Source organism: Rhinolophus sinicus, linkage group LG11 (genome assembly GCF_036562045.2).
Source record: "Rhinolophus sinicus isolate RSC01 linkage group LG11, ASM3656204v1, whole genome shotgun sequence".
NCBI lineage: Eukaryota > Metazoa > Chordata > Mammalia > Chiroptera > Rhinolophidae > Rhinolophus > Rhinolophus sinicus.
This window is the reverse complement of record NC_133760.1, coordinates 54604206-54619785: the sequence shown is the minus strand read 5'-3', so window position 1 is coordinate 54619785 and position 15580 is coordinate 54604206. Positions and strand designations below refer to the sequence as shown.

At 41.4% G+C, this 15580-nt stretch overlaps 1 pseudogene across 1 annotated transcript; it reads left to right on the top strand.

Moving 5' to 3' along the window:
- Positions 1-8576: 8576 nt before the first annotated feature.
- Positions 8577-9933, top strand: LOC109451264 (tubulin alpha-1B chain; annotated as a pseudogene). Its single transcript, XR_002137957.2, has one exon. The product of XR_002137957.2 is annotated as a tubulin alpha-1B chain (transcript).
- Positions 9934-15580: the final 5647 nt, after the last annotated feature.

Genomic DNA, 15580 nt, shown 5'->3' with positions numbered 1-15580 from the left:
GCCCGCGGGACTCCGCCGGGCCGGGCCGGCGGCGCGTGCGCGCGCGGCCGCCGAGGGAAGAGGCTGCCGAGTGGAAGCTCCGCGCCGGCTCTTTGTTCTTATGCTGAAGACTCGGCGCCTCTCAGGAAGTGGACGAGGGGCCTCTGGAGCCCGAAGCCCGGGCGGCGGGCGGGAGGCGGGCGGGGTGGGGTGGCGGGAACCGGGCGGAGGGCGGGACGGCGCGCTCGCGGAGCTTGGCGGGAACCGCCGCCGCGGAGTTCCCGGGCCGGAGGGGCGGGGCGGGGCCGAAAGCCAAGTTTGAACCAGTTCAAAACTCGGGGGTGGTAACGGTTTCAACTGCCGCGCTCTTTTCCCCGCGCACGGAGCGGAGGACCGGGCTGGCCGGCTGGCGCGCGTGAAGCGCCGGAACACGGGCCGGCAGGACGCGCTCGGGAGCCCCCGGCTCGTCTCGGGAGAGGAGCCGCGACCCTCGCGCGCGCCGGTGGGCCCGACGCGCCACGACCGCTGCCGAGCTGAGCGCCCTCCCCGTTACTTTCGTCCGCTGCTGCTCCTTCGGCCGGTCTCCGACCCCCCGGCCGGCTGGTCGAGCCCGCAGTGCCCATCTCCTTAGAAACCTGGACAAGAGCGACGTTACAGTTACTTCCAGCTCCTCAGTCAAAGCGCCTTGTTCGGACCCTTGCAGTGTTTGTAGTTCCAAGCACGTCTGAACGTTAAAAATCATTTATGCAGAAAATGCGGTTCACCGGCCTCATGCTCGCAACCCGGAAAGTGTTAGAACGATTGCAGCAGTTTTCAATTACTTAAAAGTGATCGGGGGTAAACCTTTCTCAACCCAGAGGAATTAGGAATATGCTGTTTAGGGTACAATCGCCCCTTTTGCTTAATCTGGCAATGAAGTTAAGGTTGTTCCGAATTTTTTTTTTTTTTTTAATGGGAGGCAGCTGCAGGGCTAAAATACCACTCACCCATGTAAAGTGGGATCCCATATTGCGAGTTCAGACTGGGGAAAAAATGGTCAACTATGAATTGTTGAGTGAAAAGCCTTAAAAAATCGTGTTTTTTATGTTTTTAACTACACTTTCAAATGACTAAGATTTTTAATAAACCAATGCTTAATATGATTTAACCCATAATTTTCCCACCTTTCCTAAATCACCATCCCATTCCTCATATACCGAGGGTGCCAAAAAAAATGTATACACATGACTTGTGTTTATCTTTTGTTATCAGTATATATTATTACAATTTTAATAGTTTTTCCCTTTTTTGCAATATGTATATATATATATTTTTTGGCACCCTTTGTATATTCCAAACATTCAATGTTGAAAGTATATGTGGAGGGGAGCCAAAACAGGAAAAACAATCATGTGCCCAGATAAAAGCACAATTACAAATAAATGATAAGAATGCAAAAGTAGATTATGCAGCTGAGATGTGACTATAATGTAAGGAATAGTTCCATCTGTCATGCACCTAAGTCACCAATACATGCATAGTCCTTGGTAAAAGCCACCTAGACCAGTAATTGACAGATTTTTTGTTGTTGTTGTTACCGTTGACATACCAGTATGTACAACATAGTGATTAGACATTTATATAACTTACAAAGGACAATTGTGTTTCTTACCAGTAATTTAAACCTCAAAAGTTAACTACTTATCCCTAAGTTGCTTCTCAAACTTCTGATCTTATTTATTCTTTATATGAAATATTAAAACAATGTGGGCATTTTTAAAAGAAAACTCAAGGAAATGACATTAGCAGAAATCAGAAAGTAAAACAACATACAAATGAATTAACTGTGTGAAACATGAATTGCTAAGGCATTTAGAATCAAGGAATGATGTTGGATCCAAGTATTCCCGAAAAAAAGTCTCAAAAAAGGAAATTTTAGCTAGACCCTGAAGAAAGCATAAGATCTAGACTGAGGGGGCAGTTAGGGCACTTGAGATGGTGATAAACATCTATACAGAGTGATTGTATGGAATATAAGTACAGCTGAGCGTTCCAATTGGGAGTGAAAGCATAGAGAGCTAAGTGGGGCTATAGTAAATACAATATTTGTAGCATACTTATTTAGGTTAATATAATGTGAAGGCTGAGTTGCAGCAGGAAGTAGAGATGCCAGTGGATCACAAAATTGTCTTAATTCAGTGATGACATTAGCCAGTTCAGCGAGAAATTTTAGGTCACAGTGACGGCAGGAAAAAGGCATAATTTGAAAATACTGCAAAAGAACTTCATTACATGTGGAGGGCATACGAGATCTTGCAACTCTTATTTTGTATATTGACAAATACAGGAAAGATGGGAAGGAAGAGTACAGTTGACCCTTGAACAACCTGGGGGTTAGGGGCACCGACACCCCTACCCCCATGCAGTCAAAATCCAAATACAATTTTTGACTCCCCAAAAACTTAACCACAAATAGCCTACTATTGACCAGAAGCGTTACTGATAACAAACAGTTGATTAACATATTTGTATGTTATATGCATTAAAAATTGTATTCCTACAATAATCTAGAGAAAAGAAAATGTTATTAAGGAAGTCGAAAGATTCATATGCAAGTTTTTTCAAATCGTTCCAAAAAATTTTCCAATATATTTATTGAAAAAAGCATATGAGTGGACCCACACTGTTCAAACCTTGTTTTTCACGGATCCATTGTATTTTGTTTTCAATACTAAGAAAACTCATCTGAAGATTTCCAAGCAGGAAAGGCAAGAAAATGTGTGTGAGTGTGTGTGCACACACACTTGCTCAAATGATAGTTACTAACGAGGTCTAGATGAGGCAGAAAGCCAGGCTAAATCCAAAGGTGGATGTGAAGGGCGCGAGTTCCAAAGCTTTTTCCGTTTCTGTGTAAAGATGCTCAGATTACATTTATAACACTACTGACTATAATAGACAGAATGACCTACCAGTATTCACTATCACAATCATGGGATAAAACCAAAAATGGACGGTTAAACTCTGAAATCAGGAGTTTATTCCCTGTTGTACCCGAAGGGCTCAGCGCTGCTTGTACACAATATATCCTCAGGGTTTTCCTGGGGGAACAGGAGCAGGTCAAATGCAAAGTTCAGATAGTCAGCATCTCAAAACTTCCCTTTCAACCCCATGAATGGGATTTGTTTACTTCTCACACATTCATTTATCCCCTCCCATTCAACGTGTATTTATGGAGCAGTTACTAAGTGGAAGACACTATTCTAGGAGCTAGAAATACAATGTGAGTGAAACAAAACTTCCTGGTGGAGCTGAGTTTTTAGCGGAGAGAAACAAAATTATATAGCATATGGGACAGTGATAAATAAAATGGAGAAAAACAGCATGGAAGGAGGGAAGTGTTGAGTGCAAATGCTGCGATCTTGAAATAGCTTGGTCAGGGAGGGCCTCACTGAGACAGTGACATTTGAAGGAAAACCTGAAGGGGGTGAAGGAGTGTTCCAGGCAGAGGGGATGATGACAAGTGCCTGGGGCCTGACACGGGAGCCTGCCTGGTATGTTGTTGGAACGGGCAGGGAAAGTGGGCTGGGGCCTAAGGCTGAGAGCTGAGGGGGCCCAGGCAGATCTAGGGCCTTGTGGGCCATTGCTAGGGCTTTACTTAAGTGAGAGGATTTCAAACAGAAAGGGGATCTGATCTGGTTTCTAGCTGCCTTGTTGAGAGTATCCTGAAATGGAGCAGGAGCCAATCAGAAGACAGTTACAAGTCTACTGTCATCATCCAGGCGAGAGATGACTGGCTAGCAACCAAACTGGTAACAGTGGAGCTGGTGGGAATGAGTCAGCTTCTGGCTATATTTCTGAAGGGATAGGAAATAAGATTTGCCGACAAATTGGATATAAGATGCAAAAAACAAGCTTGTGGACGAGCCAGTGAGTCACAATTGATTGGAGTCTGCAGAGCCAATGAGCAGGAGGGGTAATGGGGATGGAGGTCTGGAGATGAGAGTCTAGTTTGAGACATAGTACGTTTGAGATGCCTGTTTTCAACAAAGTAGAGCTGTCAAGTACGTGGTAAGTTCCTGTTGGGAGGAAAGCTTTGCCTCTACCAGTTTTGGTCCTAGTTATTAGGGCCTGCAAATCCATTGACAGCACGAGGAAACTTTATTATGATTGAAGGAATGCTCTACCCAGAGGAACTCCCCAAACAGCTAGAGGTAAAGGTTTATATACCAGCTAAATAAAAGGCAGGGGGTAGAAGAGGCTTCAACGGGCGGGAGGTTCTGATGAGGCTTATTTAAAGGATTTTTTTTTTTTTAATGTCCCCGTGCCCAAGGTCAGTCACCTCCTTGACTGGAGACTTGGGACAGGTTAAGTAGCTGACTTAAATCTCTGCTTTCGTCACATACGGGAAGTTCAGACATACTCTTTCAGTCGCTGTTGTGGCTCAGATGTGTCCACCTTGAAGGAATCTTTGCACCACTTCCGGTATAAAAAAAATCCCTTCGTGATATGTGTCTAGAGTTAGGAGAGAAGCTGGGACCAGTTTGGGAATCATCCACATATAAGTGGCATTTGAGACAAAGGAATGAGTATAGCCAGAAAAGAAATGCAACATGAAAAGGTGTGGAGATGCAGAGAAACCAATGAAGACAGAGAGGGACAAGTGGCAAGAGTAGGAAAGCTGGCATCCTGGAAGCCAAGAGAAGAAACTGTTTCAAGGAGGAGACAGTAACCATTGCACAACCTGTGCTAACAGGTCCAGCAAAGTGTCTGAGACTCGACCCATGGATTTAGCAATATAAAGGTCACTGCTGACCTCAATAAGACACTTTCCGTGGACTGGTTAGAGTGGATTCCACAGTTAATTAGAGATTGGAGACAGCAATTATAGACAACTCTCTCAAGGATTTTCCTAAAAAGGACAGAAAATATAACTGGAAGAATAAATGGGATCAAGAGAAAGATCCTAAGAGCTTTAAGAGAAATAGCACATCATGTTGGTGTTCTGGTGACACATCCAGTGGAGGCGGGAAAATTGATGCTTCAGGAAAGAATATTGCCAGAGCAACATCCTAGAGTGTGTTAGAGGGGATAGAGTCCACACCTTGAACAGGTGAAAGGAGATGGGGCCTAGCGCTTGAGTGGAGGGTGTGGCCTTTGCTAGGAGTGTGAACAGGAGACAGGGTGGTATACATGGACATTAATGCAGGTACGTGGGTAGATTTGATAGAAGTTTACATCTGATTGAAACAGACACCCATTGGTAATTACCAGACTGAGACTAGGTGGTGTCTGAGTATGCAGTTTGTTAGGGTGAAAGAAATGTTCAGACCATTACATTTTGACATTGCCTTTCTGTCAACTCTCCCTTCTTGGTCTTAGAAGAATTTCTCAGTCCTAACAGAGATAGAAAACTGATGGTTTGGGTTTTAGGCATGTGCAGTACAGAACAAAGTGAAACATTTTTTAAGTTTTTGGAGGACAAATGAAGAGCCATTAGAATATAAAATCTGGGTAAGAAGTTTGAGTACATAAAACTTACACTGCAGGCTGGAAAACACTCTGGGCCAGGGAATATGTGGCATGTAGAAAAATTTTAATGAAAAAACTGTAACAATTTTTATGTTACATATTTGTATGTCATGTAACATAAATACGTCACGATTTAAATTAGCCCAGGCCTTTTCAGAATAAGGTTGTTAAACTCTGGAAAGCCAAAGGGAGATGTGGTGGGAAGCCACTAAAATGCTCCCAATTATTACCACCTCTTGATATTCACACCCTTGTGTAATTCTCTCCCACTGAGTGGGGCCTGAACCTGGTGATTTGCTTCTAACTAATAGAATATGGCCACCAGAGTAATGGGATATCACTTCTGAAATAGTCCCTACTCCCTACCTAACTATATTTATTTCTCTTTCTCTGTGTCCATCTCTCTCTCTCTGTCTCTCTCTCTCTCTCTCTCTCTCTCTCTCTCATTTTTCCTCTGGATAAAACAAGTTGTCATATCAGTTTTTTCTCTTACGCTTCTACCACCGTAAATTCTGGCCATATTGTACTACTCACTTTGCCAAACACAAATTCAGCTAAATTGATCAAGATGCTACCATTTTACTTTAAGACTTTTAAAAGAGAAGTTTGATCAAGTCAAATGCATACATTAAAACAGATTTACACAATTAGATAATCTAGAAATTACCTGGGAGTTTTAAAGGAATTCAAGTATGGAACTGAGGAATGCTTGGCCAAAGTATGGTTACAAATGACACCTGGGCAGAATATCATTTTACAAATATGACCATTGTCCTATGAAGGACTGCTGAGGATTTGAGGAAGCTGAGAACTGATGAATCTGACCGTAATTATGGGCTATGACAATCGAGAGGATCAATGAAGACTAACATACATTGTATTAAAGAGAACACAGTTTCAGCAAGTGATAAGAGTTAGAAAGGAAAAAATAAAACTGAGTACATGATTGTATCCAAACTAATCTTCAATTGAAGTATTAGAATTAATGAGAACGGTTAACAAGGTCACTAGATATAAGGCTAGTTTATAAAAATCAATTTCTATATACCAGCAATAAACAAAGAGGAAATTGAACTTTTAAAGTGAAACCATTTACCTTTTGAAAAACATCAAATACCTAAGTAAGAAACATGATGAAAAATGGACAAGACCCATATGCTGCATAGTATAAAATAATACTGAGGAAAACTAAGAAAAGACTTAAGTAAACAGAGGGAATATTTTTATCGTTTAGAAGATGCATAGTGCCACTCAACATCCCAGCAGGGTTCATGGGTGCATGTATGTGTGCATGCGTGTGTGTGCGTGTGTAAACTGACAGGTTGATTCTAAAATATATGCAAAATACAAAAGGCCAAGAAGAGCCAAGACAGTCTTGAAGAAGAAGAATGAGGCTGGGAGACTGCGCTATCCGATAGCAAAACCTAGCTCGTTAAAGCTGTAGTAATTAAGACAGTGATAGAGGCACAAAGGTGGACAAATAGACCAGTGGGGAACAACACGGAGACCTGAAACAGATCCTCACCTATATAGCTACCTGACTTACAACACAGGTGACCTGGCAGTGGAGTGGGGAGAGGACCGCATTCTCAATAATTGGCACTGCATGTACTTATGGAGGAAGAAACTCTTGGCCTCTAACCTCACACCAGGTTGATTACTGATCTAAATGTGAAAGAAAACATCACTGTAATCTTGGAGTAGGCAAAAAGTGCTAAAACAGGACACAGGCACTCACCATAAAGAAAAAAAATTAAACTTAACTTCTATTCATCAAAAGACACCATTAAGATATTGAAAAGGCAGACCAAAGAATAGAAGAAATCTACAGTACATATATCTGACCACAGACTTGTCATAAGATTGAGCAAAGAACTCCTACAAAACAACTTGAAAAAGAAGCTAAAATATCAGAAAATGGAAGAAAAAAAAACCACCTTAAACTGGCACCCCAAAAGAGTAAATATACAAATGTCCAATAAACACATAAAAAGGTACTTAATTTCACTAGTCATCAGAGAACTACAAATAAAACCGTAATGTTATACCACTATATCCTTACCAGAATGATTAAAACGAAACAACACAAAACAAAACAAAAATTATACAAAAGATATCAACTGTTGGCAAGGATGTGGAGCAACCAAAATTTTTATACACTATTAAGAGGAGTATAAATTGGTACAACCACTTGGGAAAAAGGAAAGAGATAGTTTCTACTGAACTTGAACGAATACCGAATACTCCATAACCTAGCAATTCTACTCACAGCTATAGATCTAGCAGGTATGTATGAATATTTACCAAAAGACATGTACAAGAATGTTTGTAAGGACACTATACCTTCCTAATAGCCACTAACTGAAAAACAAACAAAAAAAAAAGCCAACAGTAGAGTGAATACATGGAGGCAAATTTAAATATTGAATACCCTACAATAATGCAAATGAACAGTTTGCAATGACATACAACAATACAAGTGAATCTAATATGAGTGAAAGAAGTCAGAAAGAAAGAATATGTATCATGATTTTGTTTATTGAAAGTTCCCTAACAAGCAGAACTTACCTATGATGTTAGAAGGCAGAAGAGTCAGTTATCCTGGGTGAGGGCAGTGACTGGCAACAGCAGGAGGCCCATTGTTGGGGTGCCAGTCATGTTCCATTCCTCCATCTGGGTGCGAGGGAAACAGGTACATGCCCTGTGTCAAAACTTATTCAAGCCATTTCTATGTATACGTTATACTTCGATACTAAGTTTGGGAGAAAAGACAAAAAAAGGACCAGGGAGTAGAGATGAACCCACAAAGAAGACTGAAGCGGGGTGAGGAATGAAGGAGGGAAACAGAATGTCCTGTCCAGCAAGCCACTTGAAAAGAGTTTATTAAGAAGGAAGAGGTATATCCAGAATATATAACGAACAGTAAAAAGACAAATATCCCATTAAAAATGGGTGAACGAGGCATGTTCTCTTTTATCGACCGCCTAAGAGGCATGCTGTAGGAAGCAACAACCTCTACCTCTCAGCCATTGCCCAGGAGCCCCAAAGCAGTGACCACGCGTGAGTGCATCTCACGTGGACCAGGCTGGTGTCCAGACGGGCAATGCCTGCTGGGAGCTCTCCTGACTGGAACATGGCATCCAGCCCGATGGCCAGATGCCAAGTGACAAGACCACTGAGGCAGGAGATGAGTCTTTCAACACCTTCTTCAGTGAGCAAGGTGCTGGCAAGCACGTGCCCGGGGCAGTGTTTGTAGACCTGGAACCCACGGTCATTGATGAAGTTCACACTGGCGCCTACGGCCAGCTCTTCTGCCCCGAGCAGCTCATCACAGGCAAGGAAGATGCTGCCAGTAACTACGCCCGCGGACGCTACACCATTGGCAAGGAGATCACTGACCTTGTCTTGGACTGAATTTGAACACTGGCCGACCAGTGCACAGGTCTTCAGGGCTTCCTGGTTTTCCACAGCTTTGGTGGGGGAGCTGGTTCTGGGTTCACCTTCCTGCTGATGGAATGTCTCTGTCGATTACGGCAAGAAGTCCAAGCTGGAGTTCTCCATTTACCCAGCTCCCAGGTTTCTACAGCTGTGGTCGAGCCCTCCAACTCCATCCTCGGCACCCACCCCACCCCGGAGCACTCTGATTGTGCCTTCACGGTCCACAATGATGCCATCTACGACATCTGTGGTGGAAAGCTCAGGTTTCTGTACTTTGTCGTACACAACCCAAACGTAGGATAGGCTGAGTGACCAACCTATACTAACCTGAACGGGCTGACATGTCACCTTGTGTCCTCCATCACTGCTGCCCTCAGATTTGATGCAGCCCCCAATGTGGACCTGACCAAATTCCAGACCAACCTGGGGCCCTATCCCCGCATCCACCTCTGCCTGGGCACAGGTGCGTGCCCCTGTCATCTCTGCTGAGAAAGCCCACCAGGAGCAGCTCTGTGCAGCAGAGATCACCCATGCGTGCTTTGAGCCAGCCCACCGGATGGGTAAATGGGACCCTCGCCACAGTAAATACATGGCTTACTGTCTGTTGTACCGTGGTGACGTGGTTCCCGAAGACGTCAATGCCACCATTGCCACCATCAAGACCAAGAGTAATGGCCAGAGTGTGGACTGGTGCCCCGCTGGCTTCAAAGTTGGCATTAATTCCCAGCCTCCCGCTAGGTATGTGCTGGAGACCTGTCCAAAGCACAGCGAGCTGTGTGCACGCCGAGCAACACCACAGCTGGTGCTGAGGCCTGGGCGCGCCTGGACCCCGAGTCTGACCTGACGGATGCCAGGCGTGCCTTTGTTCACGGGTACGTGGGTGAGGGCATGGAGGATGGAGAGGTTTCCGAGGCCCATGAGGACATGGCTGCCCTTGAGAAGGATTATAGGGAAGTTGGTGTGGAGCCTGTGGAAGGATACAGTGAGGAAGGAGGAGAGGGACACTGAAGTTAATATGTCACAAGGTGCTGCTTGGACAGGGAAGCTTATTCTGTATTAAACATTGAGAAGCTGTGGTCTGATCAGTTAATTTGCATGTAGCTCTGTATACTGTCACATACAATCACTGGCCTATGCTTTAAAACAGGAAGCTTTGTTATAGACCCAACCTGTGCACTTCTCTGATGGGTTCGAACAAAGTATTCCCTGTCAAAAAAAAAAAAAAAAATGGGTAAAAGATCTGAATAGACATTTCTCCAAAGTAGGTAAGTAAATGGCTAATAAGCACATGAAAGATGCTTAACTCTATTGTCATTAAGGAAATGCAAATCAAAACCACAATGAAATACTACTTCCCACCCACTAGGATGGCTACAATCAGACTGAGTGTTAGAAGGATACAGAGAAATTGGAACCCTCATGCATTGCAGGTGAAGTTTAAAATGGAAAACAGTCTGACGGCTCTGCAAAATGTTAAACAGAAGAGTCATCATATGAGCCAGCAATTGCACTCCTAGGAATATACCCAAGAGAAATAAAAATATGTCTATGCAAAAACTTGTACATGAATATTCACAGCAATGTGAGGGTTCAGAAAGATGCACCCCAAGATGTGCCTCTGTGATATGCAGATTGTTTTGAGCTAAAGGCAAATTTAGAGACAGGCTCAAGAGAAACTTCTGCCCCTCCCTTAACTACCTAGAAGAATTTGAATTGAGGGTCTTGCCCGTAATGGGAGATTATCATAGATAACCTCTTTGACCAAATTCCTAAACATCTGCTCTGATCATCCTGCAATGACCCTTTGATGCCCCAAGGCACCTTACCTCTTCCCTAGCTCAGGAAAGTCATATATACCCATATTCCCTTTCTGTCTTTGAACCTCTCATGTATGTGGGGTCTCTGACTCTCTCGTGCATGCGGAGTTCTCATACATACATATGGAATTAAATTTGATTATTTTCTCTTATTACTCTGTCTCGTGTATTTGATAACTAAAGCATCCAGAAGAAGCTTGGAGGTAGAGGAAAGTTTTTTACAACCCCCCAGACGCAAGATTCATAATAGCCAAAAAGTAAAAACAACCCAAATGTCCATCAACTGATGAATGGATAAACAAAACGTGATGTATCAGCACAGCAAAATATTGTTCAACAATAAATAAGAATAAAGTACTGATACGTGATACAACATGGATGAACCTTAAAAACATTACGGTAAGGGAAAGAAGCTAGACACAAAAGGCCACATACTGTATGGTGCCATTTACAAGAAATGTCTAAACTGTACAAATCTATAGAGACAGAAGGTAGATTAGCCATTGCCGGGGGCTACAGGGTAGGGAGAGAGGGGAGGAAGGAAGAGTGACCCCTAAAATTTCAAGGTCTTTTTGGGGATGATGAAAACGCTCTAAAATTAGGTTGTGGTGATGATTGTACAACTCTATAAATACACTAAAAACCACTGAATTATACAGTTTAAAAAGGTGAGCTTTATGGTATATAAATTATCTCTCCAAGTTTTTTTTGTTTTGTTTTTTAAAGAAAGAAGGGGTGATCACTCAGGGGAGCAAAGAACTGGTTTGGACATTCCTCCCACCAAAAGATCCTACTTCCAGAGAAATGATACTTGCTCATAGGAAAGGTCAGACAACTTATTGAGGGATAAAATAAGTCCTTTTTACATGAAAAAAGAAGATCCTTGAGTCATCAGTCAAAGCCTAAGGAAAGGCACCTAGGAAGTCAGTCGCTTGAAAATAAAGTCTCAGGGCTCAAAACAACAAAAAACATTATTGTCCTGGTATCCAACTTAAAACAAAAAAACTCCGAGGCGTCCACAAAAGGAAATACTACAAGCATTTCTTATCATTGCACCTAAAAGGACTAAGAAATGGGGATTGGGGCGGGAAAAGAGAAAAGAGTCTGCTAAATACAGACAACAAACCGGTACTCTTTAGGCTGAGAACGCAAAGGCTAAGAAGTGAGGGTCCAAATTCTCTGACAACACATACGATCTGGATGAAGTGAGTCCAGGTTTTCCCACGGAACCCCAGGATGTTTCCATTAAGAAGCACTTTTTGCATTCTCTGCAATGCAGATTGAAAACAATTAAGAATTATTTCCTTTGGTGTGTAAGCTTAAAACACTCATTACCTAAAAACAACAGTCGAATTAGGTAAACATGAAGCAGTTTAAAATATTTGCATAAATGCTTAAAAGCCTGAGCCATCCAGGACCGTTCATGTAGTCATTCAAATGACATTACCTTAGGCTTGCTTTGGTCCATGCCCTGCTTGTACCAGATCAGGAACATAGATGGGGGGAGGGAGGAAAGGGACCCAGAGAAAGATTCCTTAAGAAAGCAGGAGGAAAGCCAGGAAAAGAGAGAAGGAAGGTTGGAAGGCATGGCCCGTTCCATTGGCCTCTGGAGTCATTATTATCTAGGATCTCAAAAGCAGTGTGTCACCAGGACCCTGAAATCAGGACCAGGCTCAATGGGGTTTCTGACAGAGGAATCCCTGAGTTACTGGATGGGGTAGGGGAGCTTTGGGATAAGAACTCTCTGGATAATAGAGCCTGCCAACAACAAGATCCTGAATCTGATTTCCCCCCACTCTTGTATGTCCTCAGTGGATTTGAACTACAAGGTTCTCTATGCTACCTTGTGTCTTCCTGCACCAGGGGACGAGCGGGCGTCCCACACTCAATGCTGGTATTGTGGCCTCTGCTGGCGCAGGACATCAGGCCGGCCAGTAAGTAAGGTAATTCCTCTATTCTTCTGCAGCTATTGACCTGTCACTTTGCAATTAGTGTTCTAGTGACTGTTGATGAAAGGTATTTCCTACCATTAAAAGAAGAGCAGTTCTGATTCAATATTTTTAATATAAGAAACGTTTCCAACTGCAGAAATTCATTCCTAACTTGAGGAGAAAATATTTTCCCACTGATGAAATGTATCAAACTGGTGTATAATCTTTTGGGAAGAAAAACAGCAGCAGTGATAAAACTTCAGTTGGGAACCATATGTTTTAAAAAAGCAGTCACTTTAAACTAAGGCCAATATATCAATGATATAGCTGATGGCTCTTGCATTGTCACACATCTCTCACCTGTGAAATTTTTGCAAAAAAAAAAAAAAATCACTGAACTTAGAACATTGCACTGGAATTGCATTGACCTTGTAAGTTACTTTTTGAATACAATACTTTCATACAAAGGTTATGCTAGGATAATCTTAAAAGACTGAGCAATTGCTCAATAGTTTACATCTCATAAATGCAAAAGGAAATAGAGTGTAACAGTCAGTGCACACTGGCAAAACCTTCTCAGTAAAAAGACACTCATTTTGCCCATAATTTTAATGTTTTTCATACCTTACGTTATTTTATAAGCCCAATCTCCTTTTAAAGAAGGCTGGGTTCTAGCAGAAAATGAGGAGATTATTAAATGTTTTCTAAGGTATTAAGTCACTTCGACTTTCAGACTGTAATAATTATGTGTGTTTTAATAACACTTTGAAGGATACACTCTGATTCTGTTTATTTTAGGTAACTGTTTGTGTGTACCAAATGCCCAAACTAGCACTGCTCTGAAGTGTAAACCGCTTCTATTCTACCCAACAAACTTATAACATTTTTCTCCCTCTCTCTCTCTTCTTTGGGTTTTTTTTTTCTTTTTTTTCTTTTTGGTATTTTTTTCAATAACATTCTTGTTTTTAATGAGCTGTCCTTTTTTTTGTTTTTTTGTTTTTTTCAGATTATAAAAGAAATGAAAGTTGCCCATAGCCCATCTTCCAAAGGGAACTATTTTGGTGTATTTGCTTTCAGTCTTGAAAAGCAACTTTTCGATTTAATTTTAAAACATTTTTCTCATAAAAGGAATACATGCTCATTCAGGAAATCTATCAAACGTTCTTGTTAGACTTGCATATTTCAAGATATGATGTTAGTGAAATGCAAGGATCTGAGGAAACAAGACTCATATGTGTTGGGAGTATTAAGTGACAAAATATTTTAGGAAGGCAGTTTGGCAGCAATTGTCTTTACTGAATATGTGTGTACTCTGTGACCTACAGATGCCGTTTCTAGGAATTCTTCTTACAGAAATTCTTGTTCACGCACATAAAATTAAGAATGGTCACTAAAACATTTACTAATATAGAAATAATTAGGAACTGGCTTAATATCCATTATTAGGGGTACAATTAAATGAATTATGGTACAGTATATTATAAATGTATATTTGTAGATTATAAATACTATGCGGCTATTAAAATAAGATGAAATAAAATTACAGTTTTGAATTAAAAATGTGAGGAAAACCTACCTATACTGATATTTTTAAATCTCCCAAGATGCAGTATAAAATGAGAAAAGTAAATCATTAAATACTATGGGTAGTATGATCCCATTTGTGTAAATACAAGAGAGCTGTCTGCATATGCACTTCTATACAAAGAACAATGCATGGAAAGGTACTGGAAGAATGTGCACAGAACTGTGTCACCTCTGGGACAGGAGTACAGGGGACGACATTGAGAGGGGCGTCCTACTCAACTCCATGTAATTACAGCTGCCAGACTCTTTGCAATAAGAACATATTCACGTAGGACTCATAGCATTTTAAAAAACAAAAGTGTACACTGCACTTCTCCATTCATCGTTAGAGACCACAATATTTTAAAATACCCCTTCTTAGGTTATGAAATAAATATATGACTGCATTCAGATAATGCAAAAAAAGCATAAGAAAATAAAAGTCACCAGAGATAGCGTCTTTTACTTTTTTCTATTCATACATATGTGTGTGTATGTCTATATATACATTATTTTAAAATAAAATTGTGATCATAGTGTGTATATTTTATAGCCTGATTGACTTTTTAATATTTTATCACGAGCATGTCATGCAATTAGAATTTCAAAACATGGTTTTTAAAATTTTGAAATAATTCGAGCATACAGAAAGCATAGAAACTCATATAATGAACACCCATGGACCCACCGCCCAGCTGAAAAAATAAACAGTACACGTATAACAATCCCCATTTTCCCTTTTCCCACTCCAGAAGTAACATATCGATTTGAGTTTGGCATTTCTTGTTCCCATGAAGATTTTAGACCTTTCACATATAATTTATGTATGTATGGAAAAAAAATATGTAGTATTGCTTTCCTGAAAACATGGTTTTCAATGCCTGATTAATATTCTAAATTATAGATATGCTATAATTATTCAACCAGTCCTCTGTTGTTAGGCATTTTAGAACAAACAGCCTTTTTACGTTTCCTTTTTAATGTGAAGTTAGTTAAAAGAAGTTGTTACAAAAAGGTGTAGTCTTTTTGGTGGAATTACTCTATTGCATTCTCAAACGCCTGAGCCAACCCCACATTTCCCATGTCTTCTTTATTAGGTTCTGTTTTCAGAGCATTTCTTATTTGCAAATCCACTATAAAAAGAATATCGCAAGCATGAAGAGCAAAAGCAGACTGAGTGATCGCTGAGCTCTTTCCAGCCCTGCTTTGGGGCTCTGGCTTCTCTGTGTTGTTTTCCACCAGTCTTGCAACCTACACACTGAAAGCAAACAGCACAGGTCGTCCCCTTAACACTGGTTGTCAAACTGGGATAGCTGGTTTCTCATTCCAAATCCAACTCTT